Below are 22,269 nucleotides of genomic sequence, written 5' to 3'. Positions count from 1 at the left end.
ATGAACTGTCTCAGGGCATATGGAAAAATAAGTTCCATGCAGCCCCATTCAAAATTTCAGAGACTATAATTAGGTACTAAATCTACTACATTTAGACTGGAAAACCTCACCTGCCATGCACTTATGGTCCCAAAAGAAGAGAATACTAAAAAGAGATACAATCCTCCCTCCCTCCCTCCCTACCTTCCTTCCTCCCTTCTTTCCCCAAGAAAGAGATACAAAATGCCTTCAGTTTCTGGATATGGACTACAGAATAATGAAATGCTAGGGAGGGTGTGGGAAAAGGTAATTACAAAGCAAATGAAACTTTAGTGGGAAAAACAGAACAAGAAAATTATCATCAACATGAAAGTATAATCTTTGCTTGAATAACTAACTCACCAATGAGAATTGCAAGAAACCTTTTCAAAACAATCAATATTATTATTCAAATACTCATCTCCTCATTTCAAGTGCACTGTATTTACTTCAGACTTAGGCCAGTAACTGATCAAAATTTGGTCTAAAATATTTAAATATTTTCCGACAATTCATTATGGCAATAAGTAAGAAAAACTCATTGAAGTTATAACTGGGCTTTAGTCATTGTTCTCAAAGCAGTGATATTTTTACAGATTGCAAATGGATGAAAAAAATCTGCAGTAAAAAGAGTATTTATCATGAAAGACTAAACATAGTAACATATGCTACCATGATTATAGTAAAGAACATAAATAAGCAGAAGAGAAAAAACAGTTACCCAGTTCCTGCTATTTTTAATAAATATCACTAACAGGGTAACATTCAACTGCCAAAAGAAAGGAGGTTGTTATACTCTGTTACTACGCCTGGCCCTGAGCTGCCATTCCAGAAGGGCACAAGTTTCTTGTAGATTCAAGGCCTTATCTGCCTGCTCCTGAAGTCTTGGGTAGGCTAGGATGTGTGAAATAGCATTAGATTCTGTTATTTATGAATCTGAGTCACTTGCAAGCTGTTAGTAGAAATGTGTGTGAGCTCTGGTTACTTACATGTTAAATAAAATCAATAAAACAGAAAATCATAGTGTGCTATGCCCACATAAGACTTTAACTTCAGGATACAGAGAGAAAATACTAGAAAGCTCCTTAAAGAAAGGTGTGTGTACACAAATTCTATACTAGCAGTAAATATGAAGAATTTAGAGCTAAATCTCACCTCTGACTGCTGACTCACTGCGCAGTAACATAAGCTACTGGTGTTTCCTTGATGGTTCAAAAATGTGTTCTTATTAGCTTTCATTCCCTTCAGTTTTTGACATATTCTGCCATTTCAGAGCTCTATTTTATTTAGCATGCTTAAAAGAGCAGAACTTTTTTAGACTTCAGAATTTTCCAAACCTCCAAAACCCTGATTATTTATGGCCAAGGTCATAACTACGTTTTTTCCTGATATTTTATCTTAATTAAACGCTGAGTAAGAATTATTCTCTTGCATAAAACCTGTACTTTCTATATATACTGCACTTCTCCTTTTTCTTCTTTCAAGAATGCCAGATGGAAGCAAACCAAAGAATAGTTGTATGCCTGGTATGCTAATTATTTTAATATTTCTGCATTTGAGTTTAGCAGATGAGGATTAGGTAATTCTGCATGGTTATCTCTCCAAAACCAATTCAAATAAGGTGCACCTACTAAATTGTAAAATAATTTTCTCTGATCTTCTGCAGCAAAGATATTCACTCATACACTATTGATTGGAAATGTTTTTGTACATTTAATCAATAAACGAGTTAATATGTGTTAAACCAATCTTCTCGACTATTTGTCTTGCTCAGCCTAACTAATACCAAGCTGTGAGTGATTCATTTCAGAGCAGCAGTACAGTGTGAAAACCAGACTGGTGTCTTTTTAATGTGAGTGTCTGTGTGTGCTTACAAACACAAAATGTCATTAAAAATATTTTCCCCTGACAATATTTCCCCCATTTTAAGATCAGTTCTATTGACTCTTAATAATGGTCTCCAGATACTCATCTGACAAATGGCTGTTTAATTTATTTTTTACTGTGAAAGATTTGACCTGGTTTGTTCATCTATAAATACACATTTTTGTACTGTAGACAGAAATATGCATTTATTTTAGCTTTCATCCCTGCTGTGTTTGTATAACACAGTAGGATATTCACAAACAGAAAGAAAAGAGATTGAAGAACATTTGATAGTGTTTTCTAGCATTTTAAATACAGAAAAAAACAATTAGTGCCTACTTCATCAAGTGCTAAACTCGGTAGGGCTGAAATGAAACAGAGACTGGGCCAGAGAGGAAAAAAATCTTCATGTTAGGTGGAAAAACAACCCATGTTGTCAACAAAGCAATAGGATGAGTGCTACTGAGTTCTACTGAACTGGTAATTTTAAACTTATATTCACCTGCCCTAAGAGCATATCTGATGTAGCTCCAGCTTAGCAATGATTATAAGGAGGCTATACCAGAAGGTAATATCATCAAAGCTGTCTGTGAGGATCTTTATCTTTACAAAAAAAGGAAGATGTTTATCTTAACAGATCTAGAGCTGCAGAAAAATTCAGAAAGAAATTTTGAGTTCCAGAGTCCTATTTTAATCACAGTAAGACACAAGTCACTATTTTTAAAGAGCAGCTAAACCTTTTTTTTTTCTTTTCAAAATGAAAACAGAAATTCTCTATTGTTAGTAGTATTGTTATTGTTATTATTTATGTGAATTATTCCTATTTTCTATTCCCCTGCTGGTGTATATGTTGCTTATATCAAAATTTTACAAATCTTTTACCAACTTAATACCATTTTATAGAGTTTTCAATCATTAATTAGAAGTGAATTTATGTAAATCAGTTTCAGAAACAAAGCATGGAAGACAAAGGGCTGGCACTAAATAACCTTTAAGATCTGTTGTGAAGCAATTTTTTAATTCTGTTATATGAAAGGAACTACAGGATGTTCCTATTCACTAGTTCACGTGGATACTTCCTAATCACAATTCATTTCCCACAACACAGAGTTTCCAAATAAAGAAAATTTCAATTATATTAATAATGCAAAAGACCAATCCCCTTATTTAATTTATTTTCTGCCCTTTGTACCCTCAAAGTATTGTGAAAGAAAGTGACATCATTTGCTGATGTTGCACATGGGAAAACAAACTTATTCCCTGAGTCATGAAAAAGAAAGATTTTTAAAGGTGCCTGCTTTGTAGCTGAAGAACTTCTTTCAGAAGATTTGAAGAATACGCTTTATCTTATACTAATGAAGAAGGTGATTTATTTACAGTATACGTGCATAGTCACTTATCATTGATATTCTTGAGGTGAACATAAGGTGGAGGCTGACAAACAGGGACTGAAGCACAGCTAATATTATTCCCTGCAACATACTGAATAGAAATAGCTTAATCTTGCATTGCTGGAAGGGGATATGCACTGTTACCTGCAAAAGAACAGGGAAAAACCCCCAAATTGTTATTGAAAACTGAAAAAAACCCACCAAACAATTGATGTAGAGCCATTAAAGATCAAAATATTTTTAGTGCTATTGCAACAGTGTAGTCTACTAGTACAAAGCAAAGCAGTTAAAAATGTCAGCTGCTTTCTTATCTGGAAATTTTTCATAAATTATTGATGCATTTCTCTGCTAATAATGATATTTTTAAAAAATTTGCAGAAATAAATACAGCTAAAAGCAATTAAAACCTATAAATTACAGATTAATTATGTGTCACTGGTCATCTAGTGCAATGCTGATGGTTCAGATGGGATGACCCAACCTTAACAGCTAGAAAGAGGCAAGAAAATATTTGAACATTTCAGGAAAAGAAACGGAGGCTTTAAACATGTAAAGGACATAAAAATATATATTTTTTTTCCTTTAAAGAGAAGGTGTTTTGGAAATTATGTTCAGTTTAAAAGAAGTTCTCTTCCCTCTGAAGAGTAAAATGGGAATAGTCACCAGATCTCTACCAGGAACATTTGCTTCCTGTTACACTGATTACCAAGATGTGAAAAATACCATCAGTTCCAGCTCAGTACTCCAGTTTTCCAAAACTGTCAAAATCGTACTCATGCAAAAGAAGTATCCACGCAAGCATAATGAAACAATCTGATAGAAAATGGCACAGACAACCACAGGCAGTGGTGCCCAGCTTATGAACCCTCATTAAGATACATGAACTCCGCTTGTATATTTTTCTCTCCAAAATATGCAGTGCCCATTTTCACATGGCAAATTTGGAATCAAATAAAAGTAGTAACCTGTAGGCCTTATAAAGCCTCAGAGCAGACTTAGACTTTGCAAGCAGGTTATCTGGTTAAGCATTTTATAAATATTTGCAAACAGAATTTTATCATCTCAAGTATTAATTTCTATGGTCTGGGAATTACAGTTGTACCTGCATTAATATCACCTTTTTATTGCAAATAAAGAATGGTGAAATTTGCAGAAATATCCCTTTCACCTTTTTTTTTTTTTAATTCTTAAATTTAGTCTAATTTTTAGATACAGTGCAATGAATGTGTAATAATCCATAATATTTTTTAAACATAATTAAAAGTGCCCACACATCCTAGGGAAAAAAAAAGATTGGTTATTTGAAAGAGCAGCAGTGCAAACTTTCATCTTTTGCATATAATCTAGTAGACAAACTACTTGCGAGGAATGAGGGATACTCAGTTCAATTCCTGCTTCATTTTGAACTGAAGCTCTTCCAGAAAAGAAGTTTATTTCACAGCACTAAGGTTGGAAAAGACCTCTGTGGTCACCAAGCCTAACCATCAACAAGCAGCACCACAATGTTCATCATAAAACCATGGCCTCAGCTGCCAAAACCATGTCTTTTGAACATTTCCAGGGATGGTGACTGGGATGGAACCACTTCCCTGGGCAGTCTGATCCAATGCTTAACAACTCCTTCTGTGAAGAATTTTTTTCCTAATATCCAGTCTAAACCTCCCCTGACACAGCTTGGGGGCACTTCTTCTCTTCCTGCCACTTGTTACCTGAGAGAGGAGAAACTCCCACCTCACTACAACCTCTTTTCAGGTGGTTGCAGAAGTGATAAGGCAGACTTCATGCCCCTGAAGCAGAACCATACTTGCTAACCATGTAAAATTTCTGGGGACAAAAGGAAAAGAGGGAGCACACATGGTGGTGAATCTGGACATGGAAAGATAGTTCTGGTTCAGAACTGGGTTCTTCTTTGTTTATTTGGGATTATTACCATAGTAACAAGATCATATAAAATGTACCTTCAAGATCAGTAATCCAAAGCTGGTCTGGAAATCAATTGTGGCCTTTGTAGTCTACCTTAGACACTACTCACCAGAGTATTACAAAGACCCTTATCTATGGATATTAAATACAATATATTGATTAGTATATTGAAATACACCCTAGAAAACAAGTTTGTTCTCCTTAACAGCACACTCATGAAAACCTTTTGAACAGAGTTGAAGAGATTTCAGCTCAATTAAATCTACAATAGACAAAACCCCTGCATGTATTCTTGCCTAGTCATATTTCAAGAAGGATGAAGAGAACACCTTGCTGAGACTTACCAAATGTTTAGCCTCCCCCCTAAAAAAAAACCTGTTACAAGTTTTATCTAAATGATTTTAGGCTACAAACTTTATCACTTTTTAAATTTCTGTCTTGAACATTCATAACATTTTGTGTGAAAGGCCACTTTTATCCAACATAAGGAAAAGTAAAAAAGGAAGAAAAAAAAAATAATCACACCTTGTGTGACTGCAGTTGTCCAGGGCTGGACTATGCAGGAACTTGTGAGGCAATTTCTCCACAGGAAAGGGAATTGTGCTGCACCTCTGCTTAACTTGTCAAGCAGCAGCACAGACTGACGAGGGGACCAAGTTTGGAATACAAGGTATAAAATAAAACCTGGACCATTTTTTATGCTTGTATTCAGTAACGTTAAGGAAATGCACAACAATTATACTGAACTCCTGAGTGGAGGGGAGAGGAAAAAAGTAAAAAAACACATCCAGAAACAAATAATTATGGAACTTCGCAAACATGTCAAACCACAACTTCAAATGACAATCTACATTGTAAAAAATTCAACAGGTATCAATGTATTAAAGAAGGTATCTCAGTTTTGCTAAAAGAAAAACAAAACAAAAAAACCCAAAAAACCCCTATAAATATGAAATTTGATAGCAAATTCCCATGATTTCCCCCATTTCTTCAAATACTCTTCAGAAATAAAATTTAGTCTTTGGCTGAGATCCAGTATAATCAGTCTAACTTTCAAATCAAGAAGGAGATATTGTACCCAAGCGACTAAAAATCCCTAAGAAAACTCAAAATCCCAGCCAACTATGCTGCTATTAGAGTTCAGAGACCATCATACTTTTGACACATCTTTAAAATGGTGGGCTTAGTGGTTTAGAGAAATATTAAACTCTCTCATGAAGAATTTCAGACCTCCTCTTTCCAGATCATTCTCCACACTTTCCCTGATTTCCCCTAGGCTGTGGCAAAAATCTCATTGCAGATGAGCACAGCACCCAAGCTCCTGACACAGCCACATGGAGACAGTGATTCCAACATAACCAGTTCTCCATCTATTCTCTTGTCAGGGCTTACACATAATTATCTCTAAAGTCTGTGTTTTCTTCAATTTGAATCATGCAATACAGTCATGAGGTGAAAACTGATATTTTGTTGACTTGCTAATTAAGAAAGTAGATGGAATACTTGAAGCATGTATTACTAAACTTTTTTGTTGTTTTTAGTCCTGTCAAGAAGTTTAACACAATTTGTGAAAGCTTGGAAATGCTAGCTGTTGCATTTTTACTCATATTTATTCATTAGAAAAACCAAAATTAAGCAAAGAAAATTGGCATATAGTTCTGAAAACCAGTTCTAGAATGAGATGGAAACTTGCAATCCCCTTAATTTCTATGCTTAAAGAACAATCAGTGCAGAGAAAGAATACCTAATTTACAAACATACATTCATTCCTTTGCTTATCAGCTAAGGTAGTCAGGAGAAATGTCATTATACAAAACTCATGTTTGCTTCAGCAGCAGAGGGAATGAGAACAGAGCACTTTATAAACACCTCCAAGGAACTGATAAGGGATGACTGTGGTTATCGGCATCAGAGGCACAGACAAGGAGCTTCTCACCCGTTGCTAATGCCACAAGCTACCCAATCACTCCATCCATAACGACACCCACAGGAAAAAATCTGGGACCATACTCTGCATGTTTTCAAAACATCCAGCATGGAGCATTTCTTCCTCCTAAATATATATTGTGAAAGAGTTTCTAAGGAACTATCAGATGAATTTATATGCTCATAATTCAGTGGATTCCTGACTGCTTACTTCTTTCAATGGCTTAGAGTTGCTAGTACCTAGAAAATTTTATTTTACTTCAGGTGAAAGAGTTCTCTGGTCTGTGTAAAAGAAGGATGCAAATTCTACATTGTATCTTATTAAGTTCCAGATGGTCACAGGCAGCAGCACAGTGACAAACATAACCTTCCTGAGTAATCACAAATATGCTAATAAAGTACAGCATATACAGCATACCTGGACTGTTACCTTGACTGACTTTCTATCTGTGAATTACTTCTCAGAAGTTAAATAATTGTTGAGCTAGCCCATGGGTTTATTGCTTTTCTGAATCACACATACAGCTAGCTAATGGTTCTGATTACCATCCTAAGAAATATGCATAGCAAAGGAAGATTTTGCTGTACTGCAGCCATGGCAGAGCTATTTAAGCAAATGAAAATGTCTCCTTAAGAGCAGGTTTCTTTCTGTGCTTGTTCACATCACAGAGAAACAGAGCTAATGCTACGCTCCTATGAGTGCTTTATGCATTCTGACAAACCAAACGAGGTTTGTCAGGAGAGGCTCTAGGCAGCATGGAACTGCTGCAATTTTACATCTCATTGATTACCACAATGGGAATTGAAAATGGTTCTCTGCTTTCGACATGATATTAAAAATACTGTTGCAGAGCTCAGAAAAATATGCAGGTCCTTCATTGAGGGGAAAACTTTGTACAGCATTGTTTCCTCTTGAATTTGAGTCAGGCCCATCTGACCTTTACAAAGGCTAATAATAAAGCACGAATGTGACATGCGGTAAAGCATGTCATTCTGTGAGTCGTTCTGCAAGGGGATACATGAAACAAAAAGGCAGTTCAATACCCTGAGGCTTTGGGGATCTGCTTGTGTTGTGCCGTGTGCATCCTGTATACTGCTGGCATTACACAGAGTATGTGGGAACCCACATGTCACAACAAACAATACTAAAAGAACAAGGCCTAAAAACGACTGTAAGAAAATTAAGATTTATTATTACTGTCACACTGTGTTTGTCATTGGCTGGTTTGATGTTTTGGAGAGGTTTTCTATTAATTTTTCAGAAGGATTATTATTGCTTTTATACAAAAAATCTGAAATATCTTCAGTTGCCATGTCTTCAAGTGATTTATTTTTGCTGGATCCAGCAGTCCCCATCCACAGAATGTTACCATTTTATGAAGGACACACTCACATTTTAAGCACAGCAAAACAACCCCAAAAGCACAGAGAATAATCTACAGTGACAGCAGTAGAAGTTTGTTCTACTCAGAGATTGCAAATGACATATGTAGTACCATGTGCTAAGCAAGCTGTGATAGTCACTAACCCTTTGAGGTGCCTAGCAACCCTCAGCAGCGTTCAGGAGGAAGAGAAGATTCTCAGCACTCAACAGAATTAAATTCCTAATAAAACTGTCTACTCAGAATCCTAGCAGCCCTCAATGATCTTTAAAATCAGGCAGAGGGAACCATACTTACCACAAGACCAAGACATTAGTTACTGCAATTGCAACATCAAAACCAGTTTCATTTAAAAAGGAAATCTCTGTATTTAAAAATAATTTCAGGCTTATGGAACTTCCAGTGGACTGGTCAACCAACTGGGAATCAGAAAATCAGAGCTCTGAATTTCATATCTTTCTGATATTTATTCTATATAATATCTATATACAAATAGCTTTAGTGATGCTTTACATTTGCATACAATGCAGATACATTTTCAGCACACACACCATATAATCAACAATTAGTATAATAGGCAAGCTAATCAATGGAGTTTGAAATGATACAAAAATTGAAAACCAAGTTTCAGTAAATTAATGACATCTGTGGTATTCCCACCTGTATATCCAATCACAGGAAGTCGGATGCAGCAATTAAACACAGGCATTTCCAGTGACTCACATTAGGACACACTGGGATCCATGTATCAGCTAAAACTAAGTCTGTATGATAAAAAAACATACCATTCAATAAAAAAAAAAGGAACAAAAACTCAAACGTCACTCCAATACTACCAAGCTATCAATAAGAACTAAGCTATGTGTGAAGACAACTAGTGGTTTGATAAATAGCAGAACAGGAATAGAAAATCCCTCTCACAGACCAAAGGTAGCTTTTGAGAATTCACAAATATCTTGTCCTTGCTGGACAATAATGAGATAATAATAAAGGCAGCAGTCTGCCTAGAAATCCAGTAAGTGATCTCAGTAATCATCTTAAGAACATTAAGGACTAAGAATAAATTCTTGATCCTTTGATATAAAGTGAGATAAGGACAAAGGGAAATAAAGCCAGAGAAGTTATGTGGTGATGGGCCAAGCCTCCTGATCACACTTGAAAAAACTAATTTTTCCAGAACAGAAGTCATCTGCTAGCCAAACCCAGCAAGCATTTAATTTTTCTATAATAAGAAACTCTTTCATACAAAACTTTGTGATGTGTACAATTGCACCTGTGACAGCTGTTCTCATCTACTGGTAACTGGTCTGATGGAAAGGCATTAATATGAACTTTAATACTAACAGAATCATTATCACCCTTATTTTTTTTTTAATATATGCATATATAACCTATCACCTGCTACTTCATTTGGTGATGGTGCTTCATAGAATACCTATTGCTAATTTTTCAGTATAAAAGAATACACTTTTCTGGGGTTTTTTTGTACATGTCATATACCGCCATAAACTAAACCTTATAATACCAACAGCAACTTATTCTGAAACAGAGAATATTTAAAATAATAAAAAAGAAGCAATTTACAAATTTCAGTTAATTATATTAGTTTCTAATACCAATAAAGAGTTTTAGATTGGCAATTCTTCAGTACAACTGGCTTCAGCTGTTCCAGAAGGTCATCAGCTGCTACAAAAGGCCTGATCTGATGCCAGCAGTAGCTGAGAGTTCCATAAACAGTGAAACAGTAATTTCATTAGTATAGTTCTTTTGGAATACCACAGAATGGCTGAGGTTGAAAGGGACCTCTGTAAATCATCTGATACAAAACCCATTCTCATGCCCCTAGATGCAGTTGCCTCTGGCCCTGCGCTAGTGCAAGGGGTTGTTCCTCCTCAGAAACAAAACTTTGCATCTCTCTGTGTTGAATTTCATGAGGTTCCTGTCAACCCATTTCTCCAGCCTTTCAAGATCCCTCTGGATAGCAGCACAACATTCTGAATACATAACACATTCTTGGGTCACTTGTTTAATACACTGCTAATTTTGTGACTTCACCTATTTTTTTCTTTATTTCTTCCTGTGAAATGCAAAAACATTAATGCTTTCCCCTTCTTTTACCATTTATTCAATCAATAATATATGCATAATGTGTCTTTTTAGCAGAGACTGAATTTTTTTCTTAATTTCTGGGAAGTATCATCACAAATGCTGCTATGAGAAAAAAAAATACACAAAACAAAACACTGCAGCTTGGGTCTATTAACCTCACAAGTAACACTCTTCATAACACTCTTCATCTGAATGCATTAAATCATATAAAAATGTGATATAATAAATGAAACATCTCTAATCTTATCTTGGTGCTCTACTGAAAGTCTAGGGGGTCTAAAGGGCTGAATTTTAGCCAAAGGGATTTTTTGTTGTTTTTTTAGCTGTTTGGGATTTTTTTTTTTAAATAAAAGAAATAAACTAAGGCACTAAAGTTCTGATTTTGAGTACCCAGTGATAGAAACCGTATGGCCTGAACTTCAGGGTTGCTGAAGTCGCAGTGAATTCAAAGTTAGGCATCATCATTGTTCTGTAAATTCAGACTTTGCAGGTATTTAAACTTGGTTACTTGCATACCAACACATCCAACACAGAATATTAAATAATGTATGGCAATCCACTCTCCTATATAATTTTAACCACTTTCTAAGAAGTGGAATGATTGTAATCAGTGAAAAATCAATACAATATCTCATCTCATAAATGGATTTCTACAGATTTTTAAACTTTCATTACACTGTTATTTAAATTATTTTATATTTAAATGAATAAAAATTAAAGTGGGTATGAATTTTTGAATGACTTTCAGTCTTTAAACTACATATGCATTGTTAATACAGATATACTGAATCTTATCTAAGCTGCATTAGCAGCAGCCTAAGTGTAAAGATGATCTCCAGAAGAATGATTCAAAGCTAATAGACAAAACTACAAATTTTCTCTCAAATTTGCCTTCAGGGCAGAGGGAAACCAAAAACTTTGCTCCACCTCTTTTCCACCGATAAGGAATGATGGCCTGTGAGAAGGAGATACTGCCAATCACCACAGCCTTGATCATGTATATGGCTGGTACCACAATGAATTTTGGATCCAAAGCATTATTGGATGACAAAGAAATTTTACCAGTATATCTCGCATTATCTTAGTCCATTGTCTCCTTCATACACCTTACACGAGTCTGATGCAATCATGGATGCCAAGTCCCCCTAAGTCTAAGCAATCTTGCTGCCAAAATTATAATGATGAGCAGGATATTCGGACATGAAAGAGTAACAAGAAAAGCTCATTTTAGAAGGACAGACCAGTCAAACATGACTAAATTAAAAAAAAAAAAAATCAAAAGCAAATAAAAAACCCCACATGATTTTCTGAAAATCTGAAGGTTACAGATCTTGAGAAAGAAAATTCAGCATGATACAGCAAGAATGAAATGCCAATAAAACAACAATAGTATGAAATTAAGGTAATAAGCTGAATAGCAGCAAAACACTTCATGAGACTAAAATCTATCCAATAGAGACATAATTCTGTAAGGCAGGAACATTTGGAAACAGAGTAGACAAAGCATGAGACAGCATGAAACAAATTGTGTACTGATGACACAGAAGGCTAAATCATCTATATTTCCCTTTTTGTCTTTGAGATTACTTCTTCTAGTCAATCATTCTGGAGCACCACTACATTTTAACACCTCTTTCTTTCATTTTCTTTCTCCCTTCCTCTTCCCTTTGAAATAGATGTGACCTCATTTCCCTTCTTTTTCCTGTGGCTCTAAAGGAACAATCTGTATAATCACTATGTTTACCCAAATGTTTTCACATTTGGTTCTTTATATCTGAAAACCTATTTTAAGGAACATCTGGACATAGTGTTCAACATTCCTCTCTTAAAATGTAGTTTTCTCTAGTCACATGATTTTTATAAGGTCACCTATCACAAAAGTCAATGACCTTATAAAAAAGTAGATGAATAAGTGAGGAAAGATTTGGGCTGGAGAAAATGTTAAGTATCATGACTGTTTACCACAAGCATACATCCATATACAAAGTTCATTCACAAAGAATAGACTAAGGCTCTTCCAAAGACAGGAAAAAGCCTAGAAGCCTGCAAGCATTTTAGAGAAAAGATTTAATGTTAATAGAATTCTAGAAAATAGTATTCAAAAGCTCTTGATGACAGAAGAAAATAAATGCTTCTCTCTCCTTGTTAAAAAAAAAAAAAAAAAACAACCTCAAACCAGTTTTGGCTTTGCTGGGAAACTATTTCAAATACAAGAGTATCGGTACATGCTTGTTGAAATGTTCTATAACTTCTAAAGGGGATGTGTCATGAATTTTTACCAAGTTTTTAGTAATATTCAATTTTTCCAATAACTTTTTCCAGATATTTTTAAATGTCGAAGAGAAAAGGAGGAAAAATACAAAGATAGTTACTAGTATCCTAATAGCATATTTTCTGCCAATAGCTGCTAATATTTAAATTATTTTAAAGAAGTTATGCCTCTTATGAAATACTCATTACTTTTTCAATACCAAATTTATCTATTTTCAGTTTCTTGTAAGAAGTGTCTGAAATAAAAGATTTTTATATCTCAATCCTCTCAATATTGTCACTATTACACTCTGTTAAATAGAAATTTAATGTCATTTAATAAAATGCCAAAGTTTTCGGTCCAAATAAAAGAAATTAAAAAATAAAAAAATCAAAAACATTTTTTTAGTTTGATTAACTTGACTTTAGTCTGCAGTCAGGGAATTATGAAAAATCTACTGCCTTATGTGGGGGTATGTGCAATAGAAGAATCTTTATATAGAGAGTTGTTTAACAGACTTGATGGTATTTGGTGTGCAAGAGCAGGTTCTTTAAAAGGAAGTAAATCTTTGCCCATTTGTCTCTTCATGTAGGACATAATTTGAATTTTTTTTTTTTTAATTCTCAGCAGCTCTTATCATCCTTCTCACTTCAGCTCCAGGAAAAACAAAAAATTTTGGTTGATAGTCTGAAAATATGATTTAAACTCATATATTTCACATCCTTTAATAAATTAGTCCTAAACTCTGGTGAAATTGAACAATTGGCAGAATGGACTGAAGACACAAAAGAATGGAATAACAAGGGCTCTGCATATCTGGGACTGTGTGGGTAAGAAGAAGTGATAGAAAAGTTCACTAAATAAAACATATAAAAAGTAAACAATTAAGTAACAAATAAGTAAATACATATGAATAAAGTAAGACTAAAATAAATAATAAGTAATTATAAAGTAAAACAAATAATTTGTGGTACTACAGTCTCATGCCCCACTGATACCTTGTATATCATAAGAACCTGCAGAATGCAGGAACTCTAGGCAGAAGAATGTACAAAAAGTACTTGGAATAAAATTTAGCTTTGTATCCCTGAAAAACTATATGTACTGAGCTAAGTTTGGAAAAAAATCCCAAAGAACACTATGGAAGTATTGCTGGTTCCCACTAAACACCAATCTAGTTTGAATTCCAAGGACATCTTAGAGTTTTTATTCTCTTATTTACAATACCATCAAAGAAAACTTTGAAATTAAAAATCACACCATAGAAAACTCCCCCACACCCAAAAAATCCCCAAAAAAGCCAAACCAAACCAGTCAACAAAAAAACAAAAACAAAACAAAAAAAAAAAAAAAAAAAAATCAAAAAAAAAAACCAAAAAAAACCAAACAAAATAAAACCACCAAAAAACTAAAACAAAAAACCAAACAACCCTAACCCAATCACAATATTTGTATTCATTTCTGATGAACAGGAAGAAGTATTAAGGCAGTCAATTGAAGTCAAGTAGAACTTGGTAGGTTTCTTGCCTTGGTAACCCTTACCACCTCTTGGGATAGGGATTGTGAGATAAGTGGCCAATTACCTTGGAAGAACAAATGGTTTAGCCTAACTTTACTTAAAGGCTCCAGCATTTTTAAAGCACAGTTAAATAAGAAATTATTACCTCCAACCAGGCTCATTTTAGGGCAATTAGAACGAGCATAATACCCAGTGATATGTTATGTCTATTATGTATAAATAAGGAGGAGGTTTTCTGAACATTCAATATTTTCTTATAGGAAAAGGGTTTTTTTGTTATCTTTACAGAACACTGAGAACAGCTAAAAAAGCTGCTTTACAATAAGTCCCAACTTGACAGATTTTGGAGTTTTGTTTTATTTGATCAGGTTATTCTCAATATGTTTTGGAAACCAGGAGTCAGTCCTCTGAGCAAAGTATGAGTGGCAAAACTGAGTTATGATTGAAAACTAGCCTTGCTCTAATGGAGAGATGGAGCTAAATAACTACAGCAACACTTGGATCATTTAGCTGCCATGTCCTGGGCCTAGGCACTCAGTTCTGGCTGAAAATGGAAGGGTATCCACAATATTTACCTTTGATGGCATGCTTGCCATAGAATGATCAGTCATAATAAACTACTGTATATTTATCATACACATGCAAACCAGAGAAACTATGTGAGTCTACCAAGGAAAGCAGAGAAAACAATATGTTATAAAAGACAGTTATTCTTTTTCTTTAATGAAAAAGGGAAGCCAGCTCCAATTTCTTGAATCTAGAAAAAAGCCATCTAAGCCCAGAACCATATTTGCAAATGCCATTATGTAGTTGATTTCCTGAATAAAAGGGGATTTTGAAAATACTTAAAGCCTGAGTCAACAGAAATATCTGAAAGTTCAAGGAGTGCAAATGTCTGCAGCCAGTGGAGCTCAGTACAGGCACACTGCCTGTTCAAGGGAAACTCTGAGGGAGAGAACTGGGAGGTCCCACTGCATGCCAGGCTGAGCACAAGCATTTCCACTGACTACTTTGGGAGGGCAGGTGGTCATGCTGATTTCTAATAGTCCTTTCCATACAAAAATTTCCTGGCTTTATTGAATTATAAAAGTAGCAACACTTGCATAGGCATATTCACAAATATTTTCTCTTAAATAAACAATAAAATTAATTAAAAACTTAAAATATGCAAGAATTAAGTAGAAGTTTAACAATTTTATGTAGTTTGAGGGGTTTAGGCACTCATGTTGGAAAAAAAGTCCATAAATCTTAGAAAAAAGTAGAAAAGAACCTTTTTTGTTATCTAAATGTCCAACTTACAGAAACAGATATAGGGGAAAAACACCATCCATGGTTTAATATTTTTTACATAATGAATATACTTTTATAGGTATCATATATTCTATTTTATGTGTGGTATAATCCAATATTGTGCACAATAATTAAAATTTTACAGTTAATACCACTATTATGAAAAAACAGAATGCTTAGTTCTAAGCCCACTTTCATTAGTTTCCCAAGGGTCTAAAAGGTGCTGAACAACTCCAGCCTCTAATGACTTTGTAATCCTATTTTGCACTTGGCTTATTATAGCAACTTGTATTTCTCTTCAGTGGCTCAATCCTGCACAGCAGAGAGATCTAGTCCTGATCCAGCAAAGCGTCCTGATTCCTGCAGGATGTACCCAGATCACAGTCTACAAAAACTTCATTTTCAGCAAAAATGATAGAAGAAGTGAAAGGGAAAGCCTTAGCACTGCTTTGCCGGCACAGGAGAAAGCTGAAAAAGGCTGATGTAAAGAAGGCAATAAAATGAATACATTGCAATAAATTGCTTTCTTTATGGATCAAGGCATTGTCTGATTTTGAACTGTGACTAAACCACAATTCCCTTCCTGAGATTCTTCTCGGATATTCCTTTCCCTACTGAAGGAGTTGAAGAACTCTCACCTGTATTGTCATCTCATGCAAAATAAAATAACTTGCATTTTCAAGCTGGGTTTTTCAGATAGGTATGAGTCTTATGGTGATGAACTAATTATACTTTTTAATACACTTCTTCGCCTTCATATTTGTTACCAATATTTCAAGTGTTGGGTGTTTTTCTTCCTTCATTTGTTATTAATTAATATGTTTCTAACCAAATAATGCTCTATAATATTTATATGTAACAGCTGCTAAATTTTGCTGCACTTACTCTGCCCTACACAAAAGCAAGTATAAAATTATTGTCTTTTAGGAAAAGGACTCAATTTAATGTTAATATATCTGGATTACTGTATCTTGATCACTCTGATATTCATTAAGTCCATTTTACCTGTACAACAACACAGAACAGTGGTAGAAGCATGGGAAAAAATATAGGAAATGACAATTTCTTTTAAGAATTAGCACTGTATGAAATGCCTTTGGATGAAGGAGGGATGAAAGGGGGAATTGGTTATTTTAATGATTGGGGCGCTCTATTTGGACTTAGATAGGATCTAATGCATCAATACCAACAATGAGAATAATTACTCAATGACTTTTGATTTAATTTTCTTGGCCAGCTCTGGGACACTGCAAAAGAAACCCAGCTGTTCCTTGATTGCACATTTGATATTAAATGGTGTTATATTTTCCTCAATGCAACACAGAGAGTTACTAACACAGCAAGTTGGTTACTATGTATGTTCTCTGGAATACTGCAATCTTAACAAACTGAAAAGAGATTTTATGAAAGAATCAGGTAAGGAAGAAAGATAAAGCACACCAAGGAAATTCTGTACATGCCACTCTGAAGGACTGGACTTAGGGCACATGTGTTGTAGAGATTGGATCTAGCAATAAATGCAATTGCAGAGTTAAGCTAAATTACTTTTATCAATTCTATTTAATAAGTGTTTGTATAGCCTGTAACATCAGACTTTGACCATTCATCTTCCAGTCTATTCAAGCACATTGACATAATCTAACAACATAAGCTTTGAAAAGATAAACGTAAAACCAATCTACATTAACTCTTTTCTATTTGAAAGACAGGTCTGATTAAATACATTACTTATTTTACATTAAAAGTCAACAATTTTTAATGGTATCATAGGAGCTGAAATCCATGAGATCTGCAGCTTTTGAGATTCTTTGACACAAACTATGTATGCAAAGTGTTCAGATATAGGTTTAGTTGTCTTACCTAATGAAATGAAGATTCAGGGCTTCAGTTTATACCCTCTGCTACCACAGATAATGGTAGTAGCTAATTCCCATGCCTTCTGGAATAGTGATGATAAAGGAACTAGAAACACAAAATCCGTAAAATTTAAATTGAGGGTTCTTTGTCCCAAGGCATTAATGTTGTGTATGCTTGTTGTTCGAAAAGAATTCGCCCCAGACCATCACTTCTTGCTTTTTAGTCATGGTGCATAACAACTGTCTCTCATTTACTCAAATCTCATTCACATTAATTCAAGAAGAATGAAGCCAGCTAGGAATACCTATGCACACTGATTGGGTAAGTCTACTGGTAGCTTGAGCCAAAATACAATGATCTTTAAAATTAATTTACATTTTAAAAAACAGGATTTTTTTAAAATTTCAGCTCTTTTAAAATATTGCAGATTAGTATTTTAAAAATATTTCTGCTTTTGCACCTACTGCCTGAAGAATGATAAATGCTCAGTTTAATTTATTTTCCATCTGGTAACAGGCATTTACTTCCTTCTAAAGATGACTGATGTGCTGATCACATTTCAATGCAAGAAAGTATCACCAAATAAGGCCAGAATTTTCCATTCGCTTCTGTTGGATTAAGGCAATACTTGTTCTGAAGAATGTTCTAGTTTTTCACCCATATTTAGAAAACGTATTGTGTACCATGGTGAGATAGTCTGATTCTTGCCAGATTTGAACAAAAAGGCAACACAACGTTAGATAATTTTAGTCATAATGATACCATTCAGTGGAATCACAGTTATGCAATGCTATGTTTTCACAGCATTGTGGAGTTGTGTTAGGATACTAATTTCTTGGCATTGTAGCCCAATTATTTTCATTTATGAACTCAGAGGGTGGAGGGAAATTTGCCATGCTAAAATTTGAAGCGGTCCTTTAGCTTTCTACTTTGAGTCCACTGTTGCACATACACCATTCTCATAATAGCAGAACAACTCTGCTATTACTGAACAGGCAAATCAGATGGATTTAAAAAATAGAGGAACACTGTCAGGATTTTTTGATGAACAGTAAAGGAGAGGAATCTAATTGGTAGAAAAGTCATGTATGAAGCAGATCTCCTTTGTGGAATGCAAACCAAAGCAAAATGCGAAAAAAGTACCATCATGTTCTCTTCATCAACAGAAGCTTATGCAGACATCTCTTAACCTAACACCCACCACAAAAATAAAGAAAAATACAGTATGTTTGGGAGACAAAAGTGTCAATTATTTTCTTTAAATTCCTAGACAGTCATGGCTCTGACTCATCCAATTTTCTCAGTTTAATAAAATATGACCCTGTGGGAGTAGCCTTTTGCAAAATTTACCATAACTATCTTCTGCCTCCAATGTGAGAACTGAATTCTGACCATGTGGACAATTTCTCCTTTATCTGGTTAGTTAACTATTGAGGTACCTCTGTGTAACTTCTAGCCTGACCATTCTGGCAATGTGGAATTTATGCAATGCACAAAATTTTGATAAGAATCTCTGAATTCATGTAAATTTTCCAAGAACTTTTAAAAAAGGATGAAATTAAGAGGTTGGGGGGAGTGGAAGGGGGGAAAAAATAAAATTTAGAATAATTATGAAATCAATAAACAGTTAAGCAATTCACCAAAGCTACTCAAAACACCACAACACCAAAAGACGCAGATTCTATGTTAAACTCAATTCATAAAAGATCCTTAATGTGCCAAGCAGAGGCAAGTAGGCAAGTGATATCCATTTCAGTGTCTTAATTGTATTTTTATCTCTACAGACAGTCATAAATTAAAAAAAATAAAGTGAAAAAAAAGAAGAAACCTAACACTACATTTATTCCCTTTCCCTAAGTCTGACAAAATGTTATTGTACTGTATTTGTAATTTATAAACAGTGATTTATGTATAAGCACAGTGCACTGGAAACATTACATTCAGACAAACTTCTGATCTCAAAAACCCCTTCTCAAATAAACAGTTTTTATTCATCACAGTATTTCTGATTCAGTCGCAGACATGCCTTCCTGTGCAAACTCATGGCAACTGACAATGTGAGAAATCGAGACATCACCAAGCCCTTTGGCTGTGCTGGGAGTTTCCTGGGGGTAGGTTGGTCACAGTAAATTGTCCTTAGCTGTGAATTTCACTTTCCTCCTGAGACTCTAAATCTCTTGACCTCTGAGTCACATTTCAAGTCCACATACTCTTCATCTGCTTGTTTGCACAGAAGGGAGAGGATGAGTGTCTGCAGAACTAGAGAGGAGATTGAAAGGAGATATGACCTGGGTTTGAGGTAAAAAAGGAACATCTCTATATTAGTGGGGTGCTATAGAAACCGGTCCTCCATCTGTAGGAAGTGGTTCATCTACTAAATGCATAGCAAGGCGGCACATCTTATCAAATGGAAGCACTCAATGTTATGAATTATGACAAAAACATCTTTATATCCCCAATGTTTCTGAACATTGACAATAGTCAGAGTATACAAAATGTAACAGTCCAAGAAGAAGAAAATTTGTGCTTTTCAACCATTATATTATATGAACAGAAAATAAATGAATAAGAATTTTGGTGCAAAATATGTAGAAAGCCAGATAGAGTTTTGCTTGAATGCTCCTTATCTACTTGTTTAGAGCTAGAATATTAAAACAATATTTAAATAAGCATATGTTTGCAATTCTTACTCTTAAAAGTAAGAATTTTTGTAGGCTTATAATCTTGCTTAATTTTAGGGAAGGAAATTTTAGTTTGGTTTTTTTGTGCAATTCAATATATGCCCAGAGTAAAGTAAGTTAATAGGAAAAATCACTATGAGCCTGAATACAAAATAGGGGTATGAAATTGCTGGCAGATCAGGAAAAACCCTTCTTAGCCATGCAAAGACAAGAAAAAAATTGACCCATGCATCCAGAATTATTTATAAAAAAGGAATATTAAAAAGATGTATGTATTTTTTTGTTTCCATCTCTTACTCTGCACTGAGACACTGTTTTGCGTATGGTGACACAGACTGCAATAAGAACTGTGCTTACAAAATGCCTTTTATTCAAGTACCTTTAATGCAACTTAAATCTTATGTTCACAAAATCTCTCCTTAAATCCCACTCCCACTTCTTAAATTACACTAAATTTGTTTTGATATCTGAACTCTTAAAAACAGAGAGTGTTGGCTGCATACATTGGGTATGCACAGGATCTGTCCTACAACATGAGAATGCAATTTCTGCTAAGTTACAAAGAAGTAAAAAGGAGCACATAGAGTCTTTGTGGTTGGTTTCAAGCAATGGGTAAGAAGCCACAGGAAATGTGACTTCTTGACAGAGTTAAGAAATCTCTAGAGATGCCCACTACAGTGCACAAAACTGACCATTCCACTATATTTAAATCTATATCATAATTGCATTTTTCTTTCAAAACCTATAATTTGAAATTTTAGATGGAAGAAAGATGTCAAACAAGATCTGATATGTTTTCTTGCTTTTGGGAGATGGGTGATAGTTTCATTACTTGTTTGGCAAAAAACTTATTCTTAAACCTTTCTGAAAGTAGTTCCTTTTTTACCCAACTGCCATGTAGTTAGTGTTATAAATCATCAGAAATCTAGATGACTAATGTGTGGAGATTTATATCCCACTTTTATATCCCACTCCTACAAAAAAAAAAAAAAAAAAAAAAAGGAATCGGTTGTTTTGTTAAATATACATGAAAAATACTATTTCCCTGCTACTTTTCTACAGTGCAACCAGAGTTGCAAAGAACCATGACTTTAATATGTCATAAGGCCAAATACACTCCAAAACTTTCAAGAGCAATCTATCCACTAACACACATGCATGCACTTACAGAAATATATAGCTTTAGCAGTGAAAGTAGCTCAGCTCATGCCAGTGAAATTAAACTGACAGCTCCTCTAGTACATTTCTGCCTCAATATAGAATCTGTTTTAGTTTCACTGAGGCTTCATTTTGGTCCGTAGATCCATCTGCATGAAAAAGCTGACAAGAACAGTGTTGCATCCTAGAAGTTTTTAACTCTTCATTAAAAAAAGCTACAGAAATGCTCAGAATCAGGCAACAGTTCACTTTCTTCCAATCTCCTCACTTACCTCTCCCCAGTGCCATGATCATTCACTGATATTTCTAGTCTTCCAGAGACCTCTGGCAGCACAGTACTCTTTGGAAACACAGTGTGACAGAAAGAGCTTTGGAATTCTGCTGCCACTGAGGAGAGAGAAGAGCTATTGATAGACAAAATTCATAAGGGCCCCTAGTCAAAGATTAGGGAACAGCCCTATTACAGTTAGATTTCCTAGTAAGCAGGTTGTTGGTCTCTGTAAACATGTGCCTTATCCCAAGCTAGGTCGATGGTTTGAAAAGTAGTCACACCAGTTTCTGACAAGAGAATTTGCAGAAGGGACTGGGAGGGAAGTAAGAGAAAAGGACTATCCCAAACAGGATTTCAGTAGTAGGGAAATTTATTGGTTTCTGTTGTAAGGGAGCAGTAAAGGATATTCAATCTCCTTCCTTGAAAATCCAGGACTACACTATATGGAACACACATGTGGAATAATGCATAAGGATTAAGATGGGATATGGATTTTCTAAATGCTGATTACTACACTGACTACCTAGAGAGATATTCTCAGTCATTATTAAGAGGCCTTTTGGATAATATACCCTTAACATGCACTAGCTATGCCAGCAATATTAGTGCAAGCTCAATGCAGCTTAG

The 22,269-nt window shown here is 34.8% G+C and overlaps 1 protein-coding gene across 10 annotated transcripts in view; it reads right to left on the bottom strand.

Moving 5' to 3' along the window:
* Window positions 1-22,269, bottom strand: part of LRRC4C (leucine rich repeat containing 4C) — a 482,349-nt gene that overhangs the window by 55,588 nt on the left and 404,492 nt on the right. The window contains exon 1 of one of the 10 annotated variants that reach the window (XM_058025525.1): window positions 21,644-21,737. The exons of 8 other annotated variants lie outside the window; for them this stretch is intronic. The gene's annotated coding sequence lies outside the window, so the exon portion shown is untranslated. Of the gene's footprint in view, window positions 1-9,166; window positions 9,192-21,643; window positions 21,738-22,269 lie in introns of those variants that run through there. One more of the 10 variants, XM_058025526.1, reaches the window with a different exon arrangement.

Source organism: Melospiza georgiana, chromosome 6 (genome assembly GCF_028018845.1).
Source record: "Melospiza georgiana isolate bMelGeo1 chromosome 6, bMelGeo1.pri, whole genome shotgun sequence".
In the NCBI taxonomy this organism is placed as follows: Eukaryota; Metazoa; Chordata; class Aves; order Passeriformes; family Passerellidae; genus Melospiza; species Melospiza georgiana.
This window is presented reverse-complemented; position numbering and strand designations above follow the sequence as displayed.